Here is a 26,135-nt window from a genome sequence, read left to right as displayed (position 1 = left end):
CGTACAATTTTCTAAAAAAAGAAACAATTCAAAATCTGAATAGCAGCAAGCCTTTGTAATCCTCGTTCACGTTTCCCAAAAGGTTAACTTCCATTTTGAGTCGGTGGTGAGGAATAACATTCATTTCGAGAGAAACAGCATATAAAAACAAAGGTGCTTTGTTGAGGCTTCATAAAGCATTTGTGAGGCATCCTTTGGATTAATTTGAGCAGAAATGGTTCGCGTATCTGAGAAATTATTTGCTGATTTTGGAGATGGTTCAGTTGAATCCCGAAAGTGATTCCGGAATGGAAAAGCTTATTATATGAGAAACATTTCATGGCTCTGGGCCTCTGCTCACTGGAATTCAGAAGAAAGAGAGGGTGACCTTGTTTATATTTACCAAATGTTCAAAGGCATTGATAGATTGGATAGGTAGAGGATGTTGTCTATGGCGGCGAACTCTGAGGCAAGAGGACGCAGCCTCAGAATAGAGGGACGTCATTTTAGAAAGGAGATAGAAGGAATTTATTTGGCCAGAGAGTGGCGAATCTGTGGAATTTGTGGTTCCGAGCTGTTGTGGCGGTTCAGTCATTGGGTATATCTAAGGCAGAGGTTGATGGACTACTGATTAGTCAGTGCATGGTGGGATACGACAGAATGCAGCAGATGGGGATAGGAAGGAAAATTGAGTCAACCATGACGAAATAGCGAGTACTTGATGGGCTTAATGGCCGAATCCTGCTCCTATGTCCTATGCTGTTATGTTCTTTTCACAGTATTGGGGTAATCTTTTTACGCACCAATTACAGCGGACAACCGATTGGCAGAAAAAATTTAAGAATTTGTAAAAATAATGAGGTTGCTTTCATGGGTAACTTCACCTCCTTAGTGCAAAGGTCAAAATGAAGCGTAGATTGCTAGCTCCTTCTAGGAATATGTCTGAGTGAAAATAAAGGCCCGCCGGCTTGCATCTTGTGCCTGACAATGAAGCAAGCCAAGTGTCATATCTTTGAGTGGGAAAGTATTTCGTGGAAGTTACCAGAATTCCCTAAATTTTGCCAAGGCTTTGGAGTTGGATTGAAGAAGACGGTATGTGGAAGTACTTAATTGGGGAAGGACGAATTATGAAGCTGGAAAGCAGGAATTTGTGATTATTAATTGGGAACAGATGTACTCAGGAAAGCGCACAACCGAAATATGAAGTTTGTTTCGGGAACACTTGTAGCGGGTTCTGGTCTGGTTTGTACCAAACAGGCCTTAAAAAAGTTGGCAAGGTGGAGGAACCATTGTTCACAGGAAATGTGGAACATGTTGGCAAATGGAAGAAAGGTGCCTCTTTAAGATTGAGGAGTCAAGGATCAGACGGGGCTCTAAAGAAATAAACGAAAGGAAATTAAGAATAGATTTTGGAGAACTGGAAGAGAGTCGAAGATTTCCATCATGAGTAAGGAAACCAAATCTTTTTGCACATACGTAAAGAACAGGAGGGTAACTAGAGATGGGGTCGGCGTAATCATGTGCGGACAGTGGAAACGTGCGTCCAGTCGGAAGATTTATAGTGATATCATTAATGGATAGTTTGTTTCCAAATTCACCAGTGTGACGAAATTCTAATTCTATATGCTGAATATTTTTGGAGAAGATCATTGTCTTCTTGCTGGATGCAGAATTAAAATATTAATAAAATCCTACAGGAGTGGAAGGTGGCAAATATCAATCTCTTTTTCCTGATAGGCAGTATGGATAACTCTGGGAATAATTGACTAGTGTTTTTTTTTTCCTCAAATTGGCAAAGCATCGGAGAAGGTTCATAGAGACATGAGTAACGAGTATTTTTTGAAGCCTAGGCTGATGAGGAACAGTCAATATGGATTTGTGATTCGAGCCTGACTAACTCTTTAAGTAGTTAACAAGGTCAATTGATGAAGGTAGAGCAGTGGATTTGGTATATGTTATTTTACCAATGTTTGATGAGGTTCAAAATGGTAGGCTCATTTAGAAAATCAGGAGGCGCGGGATCCAGGAGTGTTTGTCTGTGTCGATGTCCATAGAAGACAGTCATGGGATATTGATGGAACTTTTTATCTGATAGAGCAGGTTGACTAGTGTGTTTGCACACGATTCTATTCTCGGACTCAGGCCTTTTGTGAGTTATATAAACGACATGGATAAGGAAGTGGAAGGGTGGCTTGGTAAGGTTGCAGATCACACGAAGGCCGGCGGAGCTGTGCACAATGTAAAAGATTATCTTATGTTACGAAGGTAATTTGTCTGGATGGAAATTGGATGGTGCAGAGAAGTGCCTGATGGAGTTCAACTCCTGAAATCAAATTCGACCGTGATCTTGTTTGGTTGAATTTCAATGTAGAAATCAGGATTAATGTCAGAATCCTTTGCAGTGTGGAAGAACAGAGGGATGTCAGTAACCACGTCCTGAGATGCATCAAAGTTTCCGAACAGTTTGGCAGAGTTGTGATGAAGAATTACGATGTGTCGGTCGTCATTATTCGGGGTCCGAGTTTAGGCGCTGCGTAATGTTTCAGCTCTATAAACCTCTGGTTAGACCAGGCAAGGAGGAATGTGTCCAGTTCTGATCGACACATTAAAGGAAGGATGTGGATGCTTTAGGGTACATAATGGAAACACATCTCTACTAAATAAAGCGTAAGGAGCTTATTCCCTCCGTTAACATGCATGTCATCCTTGTGATTGCTGTAGCACACAGATTGTGTCGTGGGAGCAACTGGTGTATATCCGTACGGGAAGCCGATGCATATTACATGTTTAGATTATTTGGCCACTGACGCCTGGCTGAAAATCTCTGAAGATTATCGATAATGGCTGGGGACTCGCGTTCTGTAAAGACACTGTCGATACCAAGACAATGGCAAACTACTTCGGTACAAAACTTTTCCAAGTACCATTCTTGTTATAAAAAGACTATGTTATACCGCATGGCAAATAATGAACGTACAAACATGGAAGCTGGAGCGAGTACAAAGGAGATTTACTAGGATGCTAAATGGATTAGAGAGCATATCTTAAAATGATAGATTAAGCGAGTTAGTTATCTGTGAACCTAAGGAAGATGAGCGGTAGCTTAGTATGGGTGCACAAGATGATAAAATGCTCAAAACAAGAGAATAGTTCAAAAGCGTTTTAAACGGAGTCGATAACCCGAGCTGATTAGATGAAATTAAACAGGGGATATCAGAAGTATTTTGGCACGTAGCCTTGTTGGCGCATTGAACGCCGTGCAAGAAGAGGAAATCTTCATAGGCGGATGCACTAGGGACATTGAAGATACTGTGGGGTGTTTATTTATTTATCTATTCATTTATTTATGCATCCCATCCCAATTTATATCTATCTATCTATCTATCTATCTATCTATCTATCTATCTATCTATCTATCTATTTATTTAAAGCTACAGTGAGGATCAGGCCCTTCAAGCACAATGAACCGCATCATACCGCAATCTCTACTACTACTACTACTACTACGACGACGACGACGACGACGACAACTCAGCCTAATATACTAATTTAACCCCGGCCTAACATACTAATTTAACCCCAGCCTAAACATGGGACAATTTACAATATACAATCAGCTTACAATCCGATATGTGTTTGCACTATGAGAAGAAAATGTAGTACCTGAAAAAAATCACTTATTTACGGGAAGAACGTAGAAACTCCTTATACACATCTTCGGAACTAAACTCCGCAGTCGGACGCTCCGAGATAACCGCGCTAAATGTTTTGCGACCGTGCCGCCCTTCGCTCAGCATGAGAAGATTCCATGTGATTATGTTTTTTTAATTTTGCCTGTTTGTTTGTTTCTATTGCTTTTTTCTCGCTGTTCGTTTGTTATCGTCTGTTTTCCCTTAAAGTTGAAGATTCCTTAGTCCCATTCATCGTTACATTTTCATTTGTTTCAAGTTACTCTCCATAGATTACATATTAATATATTCGATATCAGACTGGTAATCTGTGCGTGGAGTCGAAATATCTGAAGGAGATCTTAGCTGGAAATTTAACAACTGTATTTACTTGGGAGGTGGACACAAAATCGACCAAAGTGAGGCAAAACATCTGGGAGATCATGGACCCTCTGAAGATTTCAGAGGAGGACACTTTTGCTGCCCTGACGCAAATTATGGTGTTAAATCGTCAGGGCCGAAAAGGATGCTACCTTGAAACGTGTTGGAAGCTATTGCAGAAATTGCAGGTGCACTAGCCGATATATTTAAACCATCCTTGGCAGGTCTGATGTGCCCGAGGATTCGAAGATAGGAAGTGTTGTTCCTTTAAATGAAAAACGCTTCAATATTAAGATTGGAAATTATGCACCAGTGAGCCTATCATCTTTGGTGAGAAGGTTATTGGATGGCATTCTAAGGAGATGGATATGTAAGCTTTTAGATAGACATGGAATTATTGGGGATAGTCAACGTGACTGTTTGTTCAATAGATCCTGCCTATCCTACCTTATAACATTTTCGAGGAGGTTACCGGGAAGGATGATGAAGAAAAGGCACTGGATTTTGTCTACGTGGACTTTAGCACAGCATCAGACAAAGTCCGCATGAATGGTTGGTCAAGAAGGGCAAATCGCTTGGCATTCAAGATCAAGCAGAAAGTTGGATTGGACATTATCTTCGGGGGAGAACCTACAGCGTGGTAATAGATAATTGTCTCTTTCACAGCCGACCGGTAACTATTGTTGTGCCCCATGGATTGGGGCTGAGCTTGACGTTATTTGTAATCTTTATTCAACGATCTGCATCATCGAATGGTAAACCGGATCATTATATTTTACGGATGGCAAAGCTGACAGTGGGTACTGAACCTGCTAAACGGGGAGGGGGCCTTTATAAAGAAAGAAAAAAAAAATAATATGAACTTGTGTTGAGGTATTGCAATCTGGGAGGACCGTCTAGGACAGGTTTTACACCGTGAGGTCTGGGACACTGAAGAGTGCTATGTAACAGAGCAGTCTGGGAAAACGGACCGATAAATCCTTGAAAGTGATGTCACAGGTCGATAGGGTCAAAAAGAAAGCTTTTGGCACAGTAGCCTTCATAAATTATTTATTCATTGAATGAATTCAGTACAGGAGCTTGGGTTTTATGTTGAATTTGTATCATATTGGTGAAAGCTCTGCTGGAATATTGTCATCTACTGATCAGAATCTACAGAGACAGCTTGTTTTCTATTTTTGCATGTGCCCTGTGATTCTCTGAAATCCGAAAACTGTTTAATATCGTTTAAGATTGTAGAACGTCTGTTACGAAGCACGGCCGGCTCGTACTGTGAGTATTACTTCAAGAGCGCATAAGTGACCGGGATTATGACGTCAGTACCCTAACTGCTGAACTCTCTCTGGCTACCTCAACACTACACCGGATAAATCCGTAACCGAAGTTTTGATATTGTGGAATTTCTGGCCAACCCATGAGGCATCAGAAAATGCCGAAATGAGCCATGTTAGCTGTAGCTAAAAAGCTGGGACACACTGCGGCAAAGCAGGCAATGAAAGAGGCAAATATTCAGAGGAGAACAGCTGAGCACTATATATCTACGGATGTGTTTGAAGAGAGTGTGTTGGAAATGATCCCCGAAAGTAAACCAGTTGACTCTGCGCTCCAGTTACGGCTGGAACAATTAAAGTTGGACCGAGAGAATCTTAAGTTTGCAACTTAAGAAAAAGCTAAACAGAGGCAGGAAGCAGAAAAAGCAAAGGCAGTTTGCGATGGAGATTGAGAGATTAAGGCTCGAGAGGCAAACATTTGGCTCTAGGAAGCTGGTTGCACCGTTTGTTGCCAGTCTTGAAGTTAAACTAATTTCTGCATTTGATGAGGCTCAGGGCTCTAAATGTTTTCAGCATTTTGAGAAAGTGGCTCATATTCCACAGTGGCCAAAAAGGGTTGGACTCTTCTCTTAAAGTATAATCAAGGTTAAGGATTAACAGGCTTAATCTGCCTTATCAATTGAAGATGCAGCTTATAATGCCGTGAAACAGTGTGTGCCTAAAACCTATGAACTACTTTAGGAAGACTATAGGCAAAGTTTTTGAAATTGGAAGAAATCTGTGAACCAGACGTATGTGAAATTTGCTTATGAAGAATCTGTATGTTTTGAGCGATGGTGCACATCTAAGAATGTGGGTGATAATTTTGACAGACTGAATGAGTTGATTTTAATTGAGGAATTTGAAAGGGGCTTCCGTGATGACATGAAGGCATATTTAGCTGAGAAGGACGCTGGCACGTGGCAGAAATCTGCTAAATTAGCAGATGAGTTTGCCTTAACCAGCAAGTTTAGTTTTACTCCGAGTAAGACCTTCCGAAGGGGTAGCATGGATAGTCGGGGTAAACCAGAAATTAAATCTGGGTCTAGTGACAAACGTAATGATAAAGGGAGGCAGTGGAAGGAGAAACATTCTAGTTTTACTTCTCATACTGCAAGTGTAAACATCAGGCCCGCTCAGCTGGAATTCGTCTACGGGGAGCAGCCTTCTAATGGTCCGCCTTAATGGGTAATCAAGTTTGTGTGGTTGCATTGTGATATAACCCTCCACGCCCAGTAACAGACAGTACACGATATGCTATTAAATTATTACACTTTATAACTGTTACTTTGACTGTGTGATTAGAAAATAAGCAAAATAAGAACTGATGAGGTGTTAAAAAAGGAAAAAAGGCGCCATTATTATGAACCAGTTTCTGCGCACAATGTTGGAGCTCTTACAGAAACGTGTTTCGCTTCCTCCAGTCGATCTCCTCCGAACTCCGCCGACCCTCGAATGGGACCACTCTCGGTAATCGAGCAAACCGCTCGATAACAGTCTCGCCGAAGAGCCCGGGCCTCGGACACACGCTTGGGGTCCGTTCCGTCGCCGTTCCGAGATTAGACCCAGTGTAAGAATGTTTTGTTTATACGATTGTATTCTTTATTTATTAGAATTTATTTGTGCTCCTCTGGACCAGGGACCAGGAGTAATAAGAACTTCTTCCTACTTTACATTTATGTACAAAAATTGCCGTTAAGCAATCTCAATCTTGAATAACGCTGTGCATTTTGTCGTATTAATAATCATACTGTAGAACGGGTTAATTTCCAAATGCTCTTATTGAGAGGTAACAGCAGCAGGTCTACTTTCGGCCCAGACAGAATGTTTGAGGAGCTCAGCGTTTCAGGCAGAATTTAAAGTGGAAGAATAATCAGTTGATGTTTTGGGCTGAGACATTATCAACATAGCGAAGGAAGGGGGCAGAAGCCCTAATACCCAATGAGTCGTGGGTTCTTGTGCAGGGAGTATTCTGGGTTAATGTGAATTTAGCAGATATTAATTCAATCCAAAACCAGGCTTCAGTTCATCTTGTAAATGGCAAGCATTAAGTTGAAGTGGAAAGCACTGGCAACACAGATATGGAGACTGAATATTGGTGAAACAGTGACGATGTTCCGTTTTACATCCGCAACAGCCGAGCGGATCAAGTGTATCACAGTGAGATTAATTTATTGGAGTAAACAACTTCATAGTAACGATCGTAATTGCGTTGAATCACCTACTGATCTATCTGAACTCAACGCACTAAAGTATAAAGTACTTTTTTGCAACTCTACCAAGCAGGGCATTGAGGAAATGGTTGCTTGTTGTGATAAACATTATCACCTTCAGCGTGTCTCCGATGACTCAGCAGGAATGGAAAGGAAACGGCAGAGGCAGCATTACGAGTGGGTACTGTGAGCCTGGACGAGCAGTAGCTGGTACCAAGGTATGTAGTCGAGAAGAGGCAAGTACTAAATAAGCGTTGAAAGGGCTTGAAGATGGACTACAAGAGCATAATAACCTGTATTTCCAGCATCTGGCTGTGAAAAGCATATGACCCTGCTACCACCGGGCCTCGTCACAAGGATAAGAGCTTTTGACAGATCACAGTTTGCTGTTTACCGATATTGAATCATGTTTATAACTTTACTCGTAGCAATACTTTTTTTCATATGTTGTGTGTCATGTATGTTATGTGATATGCTCTGTGGCCCCGAGAAAGCATGTTTCGTTTCATCATGTACATGTATCAGCGGATGAGAATAATCGTGAACTTGAGAAGGAGGAGGTTTAAACGACACGTAGAAGATAAATATATCATGCACTGCGTGGTAGCTGAATGGAATGCGTTGCGAAACAGAGCCTGACATGGCGATGGAAAAGGAATATAAGAAAATATATGGACGAACACAAACGTAAGCGAAAATTGGGATGCCAGGGCTATATACTTTTACGTTTGCCATGATTGTATAGAAACAGGGCCAGAACATTTTTCCAGTATGGCAATCCTAAATACCAGAGAAATTGGAATCAAAGTGAGAACGAGGGTATTTCAAAGGATTCTTCCAGTGCAACTGCTTTCACACCGAGAGTGATGGATGCCAGGAACGCGTTCCCTGGAGAGGCGGGGGAGCTACTTTGAACTGCAGCGATTCTGCAATGTTTAGACAGGTAGACATGTGAATTGTATAATATCCATTATATGCCGGCACAAAGGGTTATTTAAACACGCTGATATAATAATTCAGAAATTGGGTATGTGTGCATGTTGAGGAAGTTTTCGAAGGATTCTGCACGATGTGAGCAAATTGGTGATTTGAGAATCATCATGCCAAAAGGGGGTTAATGCGGCATTAGTGGCTAGCTGCACACTCTGTGTGGGGTGATGCCTAATGTATATCATAAAACATTTATTGTATGTGCTAATATTTAGAAGCTTTGATATCCAGTAGGAACTTTGGCTGGATCCCGATGTCTTCCTGAACGTAACAAAGCACGTAAAGATATCAGTAAAGAAGGCGTACGCATCATTCCATTAATTGGTCGTGTTTTATTGATGACTTCAGGAGGTCATGCAACAGCTGCGTGAACGATTGAACGTCGATATATACAACTTCCAGTTCATTCTTCCCCTCTACACTCTCCTTTAATTCTCCATTCAATCCCCCCTGACTTCCAGTCTCCCTTTCACTACAACTTATCTCTGACTGCTGCCCATCCCTTTCTCACGTGATCATTCACTTTTCAGATCTGATTCCGTCTTCTGCTCTTAGTCTTCCACTTATCACTTCCTAACATCGCTTCGCACCACCACTTCTATTTACCTCACTTTGACTGGCACGTTCCACCTTGTGCACTTTCCCCTTCTCCCCACCTTCTTACTCTGTTTTGTAGATCCAGCCTGAGCTAATGAGTCCCTCCAGGATTTTGTATGCTTTGCTGTGTATCATGTGCAGAATCGCTAGACTGCAGACGTAATTGTTTTGGCCATCGTTCATCGGCCTTTATAAGCATCACTTAGATGGACTATTGATCAAGCAGATACTGAACACGCAGACGCACATATGAGCCGTTTAAATTAGCGTTATTGCTGACATCCATATAGTGGGCCGAATTTCCTATTCCTGTGCAACACTGATCTGTGTTCATCATTTTCAATCAAATATTTACGAAACGATTATACGATGGATTCATTGATTTGATAACCTGGACCAGAGAACTTCGTTTGCAATAGTTCTTGAGAGACAGACACAATGGTAGCACGCGCAGGCAACTGCTAATAATACGCGCGGTTCCGTAGAAGTTTTCCTTCATACTGGAGCAGGAAATTGACGGAGGGAGTTTAATTTTAACATTTTTTTCTTATTTATAGATATAGCAGGGTAGCAGGGATTTTCAGCAGAACCTTCACGTCTTTGGAATGTGAATGCAGTTGGACGAAACTCACGCTGTCACCGATAGAACGTACACAATTCTTAAAGACGGCCGCGGGGACTAAAACCCCTTTCAACCGCGTTCAACCTGGTGGGCAGCGCCGGTTTCTTAGTCTATATTCCGAATAGTTTCTCTTACAATGCGAGTGAATGGAAATTTTAACACCTCCCGCATCTGCTCCCGGAAATTCCTCCGGGTCAAAGCGTAAAGACCCGTGTTTGTGCAGCAGCTCAGTAGCTGCAGCACATAGTCCTGCTCCTAGACTGTCAAAGATGGGTACGTAGAACTAAAAAAAAATCAATCGCATCGACATTGTGTGCACCAGCCCTCTACCAGGAGAGGTTAGAGGATGGAAAGGCGGAAAATAGTGAAGCTAAGTTAAGTAAGGGAGACGAAGCAGATTTAGTGTTGTTTAGGAACGAGAGTTTGAGCCTTGCCCATAAGATACCCCTAGGTGGACATTTTGGAGTGAGGAAGGAGTTTATGGAGGCACAGAGACAAGATGAGAAACAGATGTGGCAGCTGGAATGTCCAGTGTTGGTAACTGATGATTTATGTAGCTTGAAGGTTGTTGTTGAGGAATTTCAGAGGTGTGTTCCCAATGATGTAAGGGCATTCCGAGAGGAAAATGATGCCGCTACCTTGAGGGAGTCTGCTGGGTCAGCAGACGAGGTTGTCAACCAAATGCCCAGAGAGTACCTGGGAGGATCAGGGGAACGTGGAATTTGAAAGGTGGACTGGTATTGAGAGCCTAGGAGAGGCAGATGTCCCGTTGACCTGTTTTCAGGTTGAGGAAGTACCTGTGGATACGCAGGGTACTGAACCTAGCGTTGAAGCTCAGTAAAAGTCTGAGATGTCTGATTTAGTTGAAACGGATTGCAATCCTTTTGGGTCAGATAGACTTGGTTCAGTGAAGAAAGGGTTAACCTTGGCACCAGTGGAAAGAGAAACTTCTCAGTCCCTTGTGTTAGACAGTGTTCTAAAAGTTATTGAAGGAAAAGGGAAAAGTATTGTTCCCAGACTTTTGAATAAAGAAAATTTAATGTCGGGTTTGGTTTCAGAAATGTTAACAAATGGGAAATGACAGTTAACTAAACAATGGCTAGTTAACAAGGTGCATGTGAATCAATTACAGTTTGTTTTGGAATTTAAGGTTAAACAACTTGGTGATGTTGTTCCCGTATGTGATTTGGAGAGGTAGAATTTGAAGTGTTGTTTTAAACAAGAGGGATCACCTGCAGATGTTAAACTGAAAACTAATAGAATTACAGATCCTGAAAATAAAATTAATGACTTGCTTAAAATTAATGAGTGGTGTGAAACTTCAGCAAGTAGGCTTAGTTTGGAAAACATTGATGATAAGCTCGCTCCTGTGAAAGGAGTCCGTGAAGGCCTATTCCACACTGGTGAGCAGGCTAACTACGTGAGAGTTAAGTGGAAAAGAGGCCAGTGTTGACCAAATGCCATTTTGAATTACAGGGATGATTATGAGGGAATTTGACACTTTTTTGTACAAAGCATGCGAATAATGAAGACAACATCATGGAAGATTGAATGTTAAGCTTATAAGTGAAATAGAGATTAGTATTTGAAAAAAAGAACTTCTGTAATGTGTTACATCGTAATTATAACATGTATTGGTTCACACTTTGTAATATACATCTAAGCTAAGAACACAACCGCTTGGTATTTTTGAATAACATGAAAAATAAAAATAGGCGTTTATAAAGTTGCAGCCTGTTGTTACAGGAATTCGATATTAAAATACAACATTTAAAGGGGAGTGATAATGGAATTGCTGACTGTTTATCCAGATGTTAATTTGAAAGCTTATCTGTATTATTCTTGTAGTTAAGGCCTTATGACTTAATTTTCACCCAGGTCAACATTCCCGGAAGGATGGGTGTGTTATGAGTGATGAACAGACCTGATGGAAATGGGATACAGGGTTAACCATTCAACACCCCCCCCCCCCCCGCCCACCCCGAGAACCAGGAGCTATTGCTGTTGCTATGCTGCTCATGAGAGAGAGAGAGATGAAACACACGCAGGAACATCTGCTGTAGATAAGAGGGAGAGCGAGACTGTTGATTTTTTTGCAGTTTGACTCTTCCTGGATTACTTACCTTTCACTACAAGGACTTCACTTTGTTCATTAACATTCGCCAGGAGTCAACAGGAGTGGCTTGATTTGATGGAGACAGTCATTTAGAGTTGATGGATGGCTGAGACCCCGTGAGTAGGGATAAAATTCAGGTCTGAGGAGACACCCTTCAGACACACCAGTGCACACAGACAGTGTTGTGAACCCACAGGGAGCTGGGGCGTCGGGGACCGAATCAGGAGATCGGTCAATAAAGGTCACAGTGTGATGGCAGAGCCGGTGGGGACTTGGCTGTGTGTCCACTCATCCCAGAGTGACGAGTCCCCCACAAAAGAACGTTCTAGCTGGAGAACAGAGGGGTCGTCGTGAAGGATCACAATGACACGACGGATTAAGAAAGCAACAGAAGGTTTGCCTACTGCAGCTGCCTAATCTTTCGCTCTCTCTCTCTCACACTCTCTCCAACGATTACAACACAACGACTATAACTACCTTAGCACTGATGAACTGAACTGAACTGAACCTTATACTCTTCTGACAAGTCATTTAACCCTAGGCATCGATAGAGCTTGTTTATTATTGCTTATTATTATTTCTACGCATTTAGGTTATTACTGCTAACTTGTGTTATATGTACATTTGAGCTGTTCGTATTGTTTTGTGTATTTTACTGATAAATACCTTTGAAAATAGTACTACCAGACTCCAACGGAGTCTGGTCTGACACTCAGTTACGCAAAACGTAACAATTGTCTTGGGTCTGACGTTGCAGTATAAAACCTGTCTGATGGTTACGTATCAGTATGGGTAGAAACTCTTCTACTCGTTGGGCAAGATGATGGTAAATAGTCTATAATCTACATTAAGAACGGATATTGGTCTAAATGACCCGATTTCCATTTTATCCTTGCCTTCTTTCGGTGTAGCTGAGATTATCTCTTCCTTCCAACTGGTGCATTTGTGCCTTTTTTAGAGCCCAGTTCAGTGCAGGGAGTAAAACAGGAATTAGCTCATTTTTAAAATTCTTTGTACCACTGGTGTACACCTATCTGATCCTGTTGACTTGGTTAATTTAAACCTACCAATTGCAGATTTTAATTCAACTTTGGTTGTGTCAGCAGTCATCGTTCTATTTTGGTTTTCGCTTAAACTGCGTAACACCAGAGAATTCAAGACGGTGTCGATTTCGGTTATGCTTCCCCCTGGAACTTGGGATTATAGAGTTTTGTAAAATACTTTAAAAGCTTCTTGAATTTCACTTAGCTTTTTTTAATGTTTTTATATTTTTGGAGTAAGATGGCGGCGTGAAGCAGCAGCGCGCAGCGTCCGCTTCAGAATGAATATCTGTAATCTGTCAAGTAGGATGCCGCGTACAATCCTCATTTGATGGAGACGGACGGGTGAAGCACGGTGGAACATCTGGTGAAACTTCTGACATATCTGTTTCGCTGCCTCTGCTACTGTGCGATCGAGGAAGGCCCCGAACCCTCGGCTTTGCCTGTTGCTTGGCGGCCGTGGCCCGGGCCGAAGCGATCGCCAAAGATTGTGTTCGGTGCTCGGTGTTGGAGGGCTGGTCGGAGTCTCGAAGTTTTCGGACGCAGTCAGAGTTGGCTGTCGGGTGCTTCCACAGATGCATCGGCAAGGTTACGACGCTGGAGGATCATGGAAGGAAGAGTTTTTCTACCTTCTCCCGTCTGCGTGAGATGATGGGCTGTCGGGTCTTTGAGACCTTTTACCGTGTCATGGTCTGCTCTTTATCAGATTACGGTATGGCTTTGCATTGTTGCAAATATATGCTGTAACTATGTGTTTTTGTCAGTTAGTCTTTTATCAATTATGGTATTGTTTGCACTCTTGCAACTGAATGTTGACTATAACTAAGTGGTTTTGAATAGGTTTTTGGTTTATTGGGTGGTAGTGCTGGTCTCTTGTCTTGCTGTGTCTGGGTAGTCCTGTTTTGTCTGATGGGTTTGGAGTTCCTTTCCGGGGAACGTCCTAAGATGATAGCGCGATATTGATATGCAGCAGCCTCTCCGGACTCCGGATTGGAGATTACCAAACGTTATTTGTTTCTTCTTTTGTGGTCTGTTTGTCGTGCGCTTTTTTTTGTGATATCATTCCGGAGAACGTTGTCTCATTTATTACCCCATTGCATTTATGGCTTCTAAATGAAAATAAACTGGATTTGAATCTGAATCAATTTCGTTTTTGGGTCCCCATTTCGATGAATTGTACTTCCTGCTATCTTGTTTTCTCAGTTTACACTCCATTATTTTAATAGGTTTCGATTCGCTTTCATAATGTCTCTGTTACAGAAATATTACATTTTTCCTGGTTTCTTGCGTGGCCAAAATATTAATTTCATTCCAAATTCTTTTAATTTCCCCTAATGTATCCTTTGCCAAATTCAATGTGTGTTTTCTCTCTAGTTCCTTCAGCCTATTTTGTAATTCCTGTAATGTTTTATTCCTTATTTTTTTTTTTCTTATATGAAGATATGGCATTCATTTTCCCTCTTAAGACCGCTTTCAGAGCATTCCATAAAATGGGAGTTGAAACCTCCCCATTATCATTAAATTCTTAGTAGAGATAATTTCTATTTTTAATTTGTTTCTTAAAGTACGCATCTTTGAGTAGACTTGAATTTAGATTCCAAATATTCTTCTTTAGTTTTCGGTCAAAATCAACAGGTAAATATATAGTTGCATGGTCACTCACATCTAATGTCCCAATTCCTCAGGTGTTTATTTTGTCTTTGTCTTTTCCAAATATTATGAAATAGACTATTCTTGTATATACAGAATGGGAAGCAGAATAATGAGTGTAATCCCTTCTGTCGGAGAAAACGTCCCTCCATAAATCCAGATTAAAATATTTCTCAAGTTAGGTATTTCACTGTCTACATTTGCCTACGTTTAGCTTCTCAACATTTTAAAAGTTAGCCAAACCTCATGGCTATGCTGAAGGGGTTCAGGACTGTCTTTAAGAAACTCCCTGCCTCTTCCTGATGTACTTCTCTTGGCCTCCTCCCATCTCCTATCTTCGCGATTCTCGCCCTATTTCACAAGTGGAGCGGGATAATTCCACTTCCAGGCTTTCCCTCGGTTTGGACACACTGACTGGCAACTCTCTGGCCTTCATTTTTGTAGTCGCCTCTTCCACTGTCTGGTACAACTGCGCCCCGTCGTCATAAAACACTCGAATTTTAGCAGGGTACGGAGCTTGAAATCTAATTTCTTTTTTTTGCTTTAGCACTTGCTTTACTTGTATTCTTGGCTTTTCTGCAGGACCGCGGGGGGGGGGGGATGGTGGTTTTTAATCGCTGTCGAAATATATAACTTTATCGTTTAAAAAAACTCTCTTCTTATCTCAGGTCCTTCGTAGAATTTCCGCCTTGGTGCTGTACCGAAGGAATTTAATTATTATTGAACGTGGCTTATCCCGGGTAGGTTTCGGTACTAGCGAGCGAGGGGCTCTTTCGATTTCTAGATCCATAGTTGAGGGAAGCTCCAGCGCGTCCCGCAGCAACAATGCGACAAACTCCATCATAGACGAGCCCTCCGCACCTTTGCGAAAGTTGTAGATTCTGATATTCTTCCACCGTGATCTTCCCTCCAGGTCAAGCAGTTTACCCTCTTGCTGGTGTAATGTTTTTATTGTCTTACTCAGTATTTGTTTAACGTTTTGAACGCGAACGTCCACTTTCTCAATTCGAGTCTCTGCCACTGCTATTTTTGATTGACTTTGGCGAACTCCGACGTAATATCATGCAGCTGCTGCTTTATTTCTTTCTGGAACTCCCTTAGCTCTTTAAAGATTTCGACTACATTCGCCGCTTCGTCTGGACGTGGGCCAGCATCCGCCTCGCTAGCACGCGGTCGGGTAGGAGAGCCGCTCACTGCACTCCTCTCGGCCACAGGCTCAGCTGTGTCGCTCTTTTTATTTTCATTCATTTTCCGCGTTCCAGCACCTCTTTTCAGTTCAAATATTTTTTCGAAAAATACTCTATGTGATGGGTTAACGGTCCGGAATTCGCGTTTTTTCCGAAGGAGCTAGTGACGAGGCTGCCATTCTCGGCGATGACCTCACCCGAAACCTGGATGGCATTCTAAGGAGACGGATTTGTAAGCATTTGGATAGACATGGAATGATTGTGGATAGTCAACGTGGCTGTCTGTGCAATAGATCCTGTCTACGCAACCTTATAACATTTTCGAGGAAGTTACCAGGAAGGATGATGAAGAAAAGGCACTGGATGCTGTCAAAATGGACTTTACCATGGCATTAGACAAAGTCCGCATGAATGGTTGGTCAAGAAGGGTAAATTGCTTGGCATTCAATATCAAACAGAAAATTCGATTAGACATTGACCGCGGGAGAAGCTGGAGCGTGGTAATGGATAATGGTCTCTTTCACTGCTGACCTGTGACTATTGGTGTGCACCAGGTATTGGGGCTGAGCTTGTCGTTGTTTGTAATCTTTATTCAGAGATCTACATCATTGAGTGGTAAACTGGATCAACAAATTTGCGGATGGAAAAGCTGGCAGTGGGTACTGCACCTGCTAAAAAGGGAGGGGGGACGACAATGAAAGAAAAAAAATAATACAGAAGTGTTGAGTTATTGTAGTTTGGGAGGACAGTCTAGGACAGGTCTGACACGGTGAGTTCTGGGACACGGAAGTGTGCTATGTAACAGAGCAGTCTGAGAAAACGGAACCCTAAATCCCTGAAGGTGATGTCTCAAGCAGATAGAGTCGAAAAGAATGCTTTTGACGCAGTAGCCTTCAAAAATCAGAGAACTCTGCAGAGGAGCTTGGGTGTTATGTTGAACATGTATAATATTGGTGAAAACTGAGCTGGAGTATTGTGTGCAGTTTGGGTCATCTATCTGCAGGAGAGATTTCCATATGATAGAACGAGTACGGAGAAATTTTAAAAGAATATTACCCGGTCTTGGACAGGTGCATGGCTGGAGGCTGTTGGTCCCGGTGCAGGTCGTTGGAAATAGGCGATTTAATGGTCCGGCAAGAACGAAACGGATGAAGGCTTGTTTATATGCTGCACTCTTATATGACTATCTGCGGCTATGAATATTAACTGTTCCATTTCAAATTACGTATTCTTTCTTCATGGGACTGCCCTTTTGTGCGTGTTATTCTCCTTTCTCCCTTGTTTCGCTGCTTTTTGCTTCCCTCTGAGTGCTAACTATTGTGCAATAGATCAGAATATACAGTGTCACATTGGGTTCTATTTTTTATAGATGCCCTGTGATTCTCTGAAATCCGGAAAATGTTTAATATCTTTTAAGATTGTGGAACATCTGTTACGAGGCGCGGCAGGCTCGTACTATGAGTGTTACTTTAAGAGCGCCGAAGTGAGGCTGGACTATGGCGTCAATACACTGACTGCTGAAGCTCTCTTTGGAGAGAGAGAGAGGGAGAGAGAGAGAAAGAGAGAGAGAGAGAGAGAGAGAGAGAGAGAGAGAGAGAGAGAGACTGGATAAGCTGTTGCAAACTTCAGCTTGTCACGTCTCTGGTTTGGAACTCCTCTCTGCCCATCTGCCCAGAAGGTTGGTTTGATTATCGGCACGCAGTGCACAAGGAAAGTGTGAGTGAGTGTCTCTTCATAGGAGTGGATTTTGTGGATATCCTGTTGGACCACTTATGTTAACCCTTGCCTGTTTATGTTGTGTAGTAACCTCTCGAAAACGATATTCCTGTGACAGGGCAATTTTTGTGATAATTCGTACGTGACGCGACGGAATTAACGGACAAGATCATCAACGATTTTTATTTCGTTTACCTAGCGTGGAAGGTATGATTCCATGTATCGTTCACTCTCTACGTAATTCCATGTGGAATAAAAATGGTGTTGGAAATGTTCCCTGAAAGTAAACCAGTTGTCTCTGCGCTCCGGTTACGGCTGGAAAAATTAACGTTGCACCGAGAGATACTTACGTTGGAAGTTGAGGAAAAAGATATACAGAGTTCGGAAGCAGAAAACAAAGGCAGTATTAAGATAGAGATATGGAGGTTAATGCTGGACAGGCAGACATCTGGCTGTCGGGAACCGGTTGTCCCGTTTGTTGCCAGTCAGGAAATTAAAATGATCCCTCCATTTGATGAGGCTCAGGGTCATAAATACCTCAGGCATTTTGAGAAAGTGGTTCAGCGTCTATAGTTGGCCCCTTCTCTTAAAGTTTAATTAAGGGTAAGGCTCAACACGCTTATTCTGCCTTATCAATGGAAGATGCAACTAATTATGAGACTGTGAAACAGGCTGTGCTTAAGACCTATGAACTAGTTCAGGAAGCCAAAAGGCAAAGGTTTCGGAATTGGAAGAGATCTGTGAACCAGACATGTGGAATTTGCTTAAGAAAAGTCTATATATTTTGAGCGATGGCGCACATCTAAGAATGAGGGTGATAATTTTAACAGACTGAACGAGTTGATTTTCATTGAAGAATTTGAAACATGAGTCCCTGATGACCTAAAGGCATATTTAGCTGAGAGGGACGCTGCGATGTGGCAGAAATCTGCTAAATTAACAGATGAGTTTGCCTTAACCCACAAGTTTAGGTTTACTCCGAGGAAGACCTACCAAAAGAATAGCATTGATAGTCAGGGTAAACCAGAAATTAAATCTGGGACTAGTGACAAATGTAAGGATGAAGGGAGGCAGCTAAAGGAGAAACATTCCAGTCTTACTTTTCATAATTGCAAGTGTAAGCCTCAGGTCCGCTCAGCTGGAATTCGTCTAGGGGAGCAGCCTTCGGCCCCGCCTCAATGGATAATCAAGTTTGTGTGGATGCTGTGTGATGTGACCCACCACGCCCAATAACAGACAGTACATGATATGCTATTAAATTATTACACTTTATAACCCCTACTTTGATTATGCGGTTAGAAATGAAATAAAATAAGAGCTGTTGAAGTGCCTTAAAAAAAAACATCGCCATTATTATTAATCAGTTCCTGCACACAACGCTGGAGCTCTTACAGAACCGTGTCTCCCTTGCTCAAGTCGATTTCCTCCGAACTCCGTCGAGCCTCGAATGGGACCACTCTCGGTAGTCGAGCAAAGCGCTCGACCCGGGTTTACCCTCGTCTTCTCTCCTCGCCGAACCTGGGCCTCGGACTCACGCTTGGGAACTCGTCGCCCAGTTTACAGCATCTCTCCATATATCTGACAGCATATATACACACACGAACACACACACACACACACACACACACACACACGCACACACACACACACACACACACACACACACACACACTCACACACACACTCACACACACACACACACACACACACACACACACACGCACACACACACACACACACACACACACACACACTCACACACACACTCACACACACACACACACACACACACACACACACACACACACACACACACACACACACACACACACACACACACACACACATATATACATATAAATGGCATCCAGGGAAAAAAAGTAATTTATACCAACAACGATCACAGGACCAATGATCAATGATTAACGATAACTGTTAATCCCACTCCACTGATTGAGGCAGGACCACAAGCGGCAATCGTGGCAAAGCAGTATAAATTCTCCCCCCAGTAACCCGCCCCTGCAGAGCCTCAGGCACCAATATTTTATCACCCGATCCACCGACAGCTCAGTACCGAGCTTCCTTTCGGGAGATTATATCCAGAGTAAGAATATTTTGTTTGTACGATTGTGTTCTTTAATTAATATAATATAATTGTGCTGCACCGGACCAGGATTAATAAGAACTTCGTTCTACTTTACATCTATGTACTAGAAATACAGTTAAGCAATCTTCAATCTTGCATAAATCTGTGTTTTTAGTCGTATTAATGATCATACTGTAGAATGGGTTAACTTCAAAATGCTGTTATTGAGAGTTGACAGCAACAGGTCTTACTTTCGGTCCTGAGAAAATGTTAGAGGAGCTCAGCGTTTCAGGCAGAATTTCAGTTGTAGGAATAATCAGTTGATGCTTCGGGCAGAGACTTCAACATAGCGAAGGAACCGGGCAGAAGCCGGAATACCCAATGAGTAGTGGATTCGTGTGCAATGAGCATTCTGGTTTAATGTGAATTTAGCAGATATTAATTCAATCCAGAACCAGACTTCAGCTCATCTTGTAAATGACAAGCATTCGACTGAAGTTAAAAGCATTGGCGGCCCAGGTATGGAGAGATAATATTGATGAAATAGGGACTATGTGACGTTTTACATCCGTTGGGCCGAGCGGATCAAGTGTATCACAGTGAGAATAATTTATTGGAGTAAAAAAACTTCATAGTAACGATGGCAATTGCGTTGAATCGGCTACTGGTGTATATTATCTCAAATGCCTAAAATATAAAGTACTTTTGTGCGACTCTACCGAGCGGGGCATAGAGGAAATGGTTGCTTGTTGTGATGAGCATTATCACCCTCAGTGTGTCTCCGGTGACTCAGCAGGAATGGAAAGGAAAAGGGCAGAGACAGTATTAAGAGTGGGTACTGTCAGCCTGGACGAATAATAGTTGGTACCAAGGCAGGACTGCCTGTAGCCGAGAAGAGGCAAGTATGAATTAAGCGTTGAATCGGCTTCAAGATTATGTACAAGGGTATTATAACCTGGACTTCCAGCATCTGACTGTGAAACAGCAGAGGACCCTGCTACGACCGGGACTAGCACCAGGAAAAGAGCTGTTTACAGTTTAAGGTTTACTATTCACCTCTGCTGAGTAAGTTACCAATATTGAATTTTGTTTATAACCTTACTCGTAGCAATTTTTTTTCTTATGATGTGTGTCATGTATGTGTTGTGATCTGCCCTGTGACCTCGAGGAAGCATGTTTCGTTTCATCATGAATATATATATCACCGAATGAGAATAATCGTGAACTTGAGAAGGACGAATTTGAAACGACACGTTGACGTTAAATATATTATTCACTACGTGGTCGCTGAAAGGAATGCCTTGCGAAACAGAGTCAGAGATGGCGAGGGAAATGGAATATAATAAAAATATATGGACGAACACAAACGCAAGCGGAAATTAGGATGACCGGTGTATTTGCCTTTCCTTTTGCCATGGTTGTATTGAAACAGAGCCAGAGCAATATTCCAGTATGGGAATCCAAAACACCACAGAATGTGGAATTAAAGTAAGAACGATGATATTTCAAAGAAGTCTTCCAGTGCAATTGCTTTCACACCGAGAGTGATGGATGTCAGGAACGTGTTACCGGGATAGGCAGTGCGATAACTGGAGAGGTAGACATGTGATGCCGGTACAAAGGGTTATTTAAAAATGGTGAGATAATAATTCAGAAATTGGGTATGTGTGCATGTTGAGGAAGGTTTCGAAGTTTTCTGCTCCATGTGAGCAAATTGGGGATTTGGGAAGCATCATGCCAAAAGGAGGTTAATATGGCATTAGTGGCTAGCTGCTCATTGTTTGTGGGGTGAAGTTAAATGCAATCATAAAATATTTATTTCATGTGCTGGATATTTAGAAACTTTGATGTGCAGTAGGAACTTTGGCTCGAGCTCGATGTCTTTCTAATTGTAACAAAGCGCGCAGGGATATGAGTAAAGAAGGCATATGCATCATTCCATTAATTGGTCGTGTTTTAGTGATGAGTTCAGGAAGTCATGCAACAGCTGCGTGAACGATTGAACGCCGATATCTGCAACGTCCAGCTCATTCTCCCCATCTTCCCTTTCCTTTAATTCTCCATTCACCCCCACTTACTTCCAGTCTCCCTCCACGACATATTTCCTCTGACTGCTGCCCCTCCCCTTTCTCACGTGATCCATTCACTTTTCAGATCTGGTTCCTTCTTCTGCTATTAGTCTTTCATTTATCACCTCTTAACATCGCTTCACACCCCCCCTCCTATTTACCTCACTTTGACTGCTACGGTCAACCTTGTGTACTTTCCACACCGCCCACCTTCTTACTCTGGTTTCTTTCCACATCCTTTCCAGTTCTGATGAAGGGTTGCAGAAAATCGACTGTTTGTTCCATGATATAGATCCCGCCTGAGATCATGCGACCCTCCAGGATTTTGTATTTCTGCAGAACATTCACGTCTATGGAAAGTGAATTCATTAGGAAGAAACCCACGCCGTCACCGATTCATAGAGACGGCTACTGGGATTGAAACCGCTTTCAACCGCGTTCAGCTTGGTAGGCAGCGCAGGTTTCTTACTCTTCATTCCTAATAGCTTCTCTCACAATGAGAGTGAATGGGAATTTAACCACATCCCGCATCTGCTCCCGGAACTTCCTCTGGGTCAAGGCATAAAGGGCTGTGTTTGTGCAGCAGCTCAGCACCTGCAGCATGTAGCCCAGCTCCAACATGCACATAGGTGGGGAAGTAATTTCGGCCATGACAGTATTCAGTGCTATCCTACTAGTGTAAGACAATCGTATCCAGACAGTGCACACAACATAAAGCATCCACAACACGATGAAATTCGCCGACACGATCAACAGTAAAATGATCGACTTCCTACGGTTCTGCATTTCCGGGTCTTTGGAACTGTCCTGACTGTTGCAACTCCGGAGTCTCCTCCGTGCTGTGCTCGCCACTAACACGTGTCTAATTGTCAAAACATTGAGCAGCAGAATGACCACAAATGGGATGACAGGCGTCAGGAGGTAGCTGCCGTACTCGACTACGGTCCAGGTCACTGAGAAAACGGCAGCAAACCGTATTAGGCAAAACCAAGGGGTATTGGACATTCGGTATGTTCCTGAGAACATATAATACCAGAAGATATTCTTTAAACAACTCAGCGCGGCCACAGTACCCAGAACAGCAGCCGCTGTTCTCTCAGTGCAGTACTTGGCTTTCAGATTATGGCTGCTGATAGCCACAAACCGGTCAAAGGTGAACATGACGGTGAACCAGACGGAACAGTCGGTGGCAGCGTAAAGTAGGACGGCGTGGGCATTACACACGGGGATGTTCATCAGAAAATTAAACGTTTTCCAATAAACAATCGGAATCTGCCTCAGTGCCAGGTCTAAGATCACAACCAGGAGATCCACTGCTGCCATGGCCATCAGGTAACGAGTGATTCCTTTAGAAAGACCGCACTTTCCCCGGGATAGGACCACAATCGTCAGCACGTTCACTGTTGGGATTGAAAGAAACATAAACATGTCAGTTGCAAAAAGCAAAGCCAAAAGAGTCACAAACAGGAAATATGGAAACATGTTTTTGAACCCAGACCTGAAGAATGTAGTTTTCCAGCATCGGCGATGTCTGCTGGGGACGAGGATTTTAGCTCCGTGAAGTCGACAAAGAAGTTCAAAATAACGTCATCACATCAACTAACGAACTGTTGAGAAGAAGTGTTCTCGGCTTTCTGTGAAAATGGATTTGGAATAGGGCTCGGAATTGATCATTGAATTGGAATTGCTTTGCTATTACCAAAGTGGAATAACAGAGGACAGTGAAACACGGAGCTCCACACTGTGAATACAGAGTAATTCAATACTCGGTGCTTCGAGGCGGTGCTGTAATTTCTGCTCCAGCTCTCAGTCTTCTAGTGCCGGTCTGCTCAATTTTTTACAATTACCCTCAAAAGATATTTGGGAAGTCATCTATTTTAAACTACACTCCAAACTGGTGAATTCAAGAGGTGCAGGCACAGCCGACACTGTTAAACTCCAGCTCAGAACCTATTTATTTAACGTTGTTTTTATACAAAATTATTTTGTCTGCCCGTTTGTATATTGAAAACACTTTGAAACTTCATCATCTATATGAACAGTTCTCTTTAAATATTGTTATTATTTATCGAAAAAAGGAAATAAACCTTGCTGAACGAGACCCAGTCAAAATATCAGAGGTTAATTACCCGAAGTTCAATCAGTGAGAACGTTCGACAGTGTTAACCGGAACATATAATTAACTCTCCATCAATCAAACAACTTTACCGGTCTCCGTGATTACTACTTGTCAGTCTCTCAATCGTCGAGTTGCTGAACAGGAACGTACCGGGAAATGCAACCAAAGCGAGAACGGGATAGTAGACGGGCTGAATTGTCCGGACTAAATACCAGATCCGATCGTCTGCTGTCATCCAAGAGTTTTTCGAAAAAATATAGGGAGCCAGGCTGAAGACACCCTTCCCCGTCGCTGGAACATTCCATGGTCGTATTTCTCTTCCCTGAATCATTTTCTGTCACTGTTTCCCGATTCCTGTCGGTGACTGTCGTTTCGCACGCCGCAGATCCAACTGTTCATAAAAGATCCCACTTTGATGTTCGCAACCTCGCAATTATTGTCTTGCTCTGTTGAGCCGCTGCGGTCCGTGTGTGACGCGGGGGTTGCTCTCGCTAACACTGTAAACCTTCATCGAAAGGAGCAATTTTAAATAGAGCTGCGAATCCCCCAGTGTCACAACCAGGCTTCCTGCGGGCTGACGTTAATACACAACATACATCTACGGTTAACCCGTTTGAATCCGGACCGCTGAGGCAACACGCAGACCTACCGATCCCGGACAATTGTTCTGCATCATCTCGCAGGAGACAATAGCCTGAAAGCACGTACCATCAGACTCAGGAAAGCCGTTAATCACGCCGCTATAAAATATTCAACCCTTCACCCTGACGACTGACGGACTCTTGATATCGCAATCCGCCTCGCTCTGACTTCGCAATTTGCTGTTCGCCTGCGCTGCAATTGCTCTGTAACAGCAACGCTTTATTCCGCACTCTGCCATTGCATTACCTGGAAACTCAGTGCACTGTGGTAATGATTTTTCTGTGTTTTTGTGTGCTTTTTCGTTGCATTGAATGGGCAGTAACAACTATTTATTTCTCCTTTGCACTTGCGAATTGAAGTGATAGCAGATAATTTGGAATCTTGAATAATAAACCCATAAACCCAATTAACAATATCCGCTGTGCAGTGGAATGGATCTGGGAACTGCCTGCAAGGCTGATGTAGTCGTGGCGTGTGATCAGCAAGTCTACTAACTTTGAGCAGTCTCCTCAGAGTGAAAGACTCAGTTGAGATTCTTTCCATGAATGGGAGGAGGTGATGTATTCCCGAAAAGTTGGCTGCATCCAATCTGACGTCACTGCCTGGGCGATGAAGGAATGGATCATTTAGTATCGGATGAGGGTCTCTTCCGAAACAATGCCGAGCCAAATTCGCTTTGTGAAAGGGATTTGGACCAAATCTGTATTAAAGTCTTACATATTACATCCCGTTTTAACGCCCGGCCACTCATCTGAAACTGTGATAACCCACACAGAATGCTGGAGGTCTGACAGCATCTATGGAGGTGGATAAAGAGTCGGCGTTTCAGGTCGAGACCATTTTAAATAGAGCTGCGAATAAGACTGGGGTGGAGGGAGGCACATGCCAGAATAAGAAGGTGGGGGAGGCGATAAGGAACTCAGACCGGTCCATGATACTTGTGGCCAAGTGAGCGTTTAGATGGGTGGGTGGGGAAACTGGAGACGGTTGAAAGGAGGTTCAGGAAAATGATTCATGGGTTGATTAGCATCTCATAGGAAGAACTTTATATTGCTTGGGCCTGTATTGACGAGAATTCAGAAGATTAAGTGGTGACCTCATTGGAGCCAATCGAATAGTGAAAGGCCTTTATTGAGTCTCACTGACAGCTTCAATCACGCCATTATAAAAATATTAAACCTTTCCCTGGGACGATAAGACGGACACCTTACCTCCCAATTTGTCTCACTCTGGCTTTGCAATTTGTAGTTTGACTAAGCCACACTTTCTCCGTCACTGTATTTCTTTATTCTGGACTTTTACCTTGTATTGACTGGAAACTTTATTCAAAGTTGTATTTTTTTCTTTGTATTAATGGATTGTAATACAAGTTGATTTTTAAAGTGTACGCGGGTAAGTGTGACAACCTCCCATATACTCTCAATATACGAACAATGTAGAGGTTACGTAGCTTTCATGTCAGGACCACTGGACTCAAAAGCACTAAGCTTCTCGAAGCAGAAAGCTTGATCGACACCTTCACTAACCCACCCCTGAACACCACCCACTGCCAGCACTTTGGAAGTTGAGGAAGAAGATATACAGAGTTAGGAAGCAGAAAAACAAAGGCAGTTTTGAGATAGAGATATGGAGGTTAAGGCTGGATAGGGAGACTTCTGTCTCTAGGGAACCGGTTGTTCCGTTTGTTGCCGGTCAGGAAGTTAAACTGATCCCTCCATTTGATGAGGCTCACGGTGATAAATACTTCCAA

The sequence above is a fragment of the Hypanus sabinus genome, chromosome 24, assembly GCF_030144855.1.
Source record: "Hypanus sabinus isolate sHypSab1 chromosome 24, sHypSab1.hap1, whole genome shotgun sequence".
Lineage (NCBI taxonomy): Eukaryota > Metazoa > Chordata > Chondrichthyes > Myliobatiformes > Dasyatidae > Hypanus > Hypanus sabinus.
Note: the sequence above shows the minus strand (reverse complement) of the source record.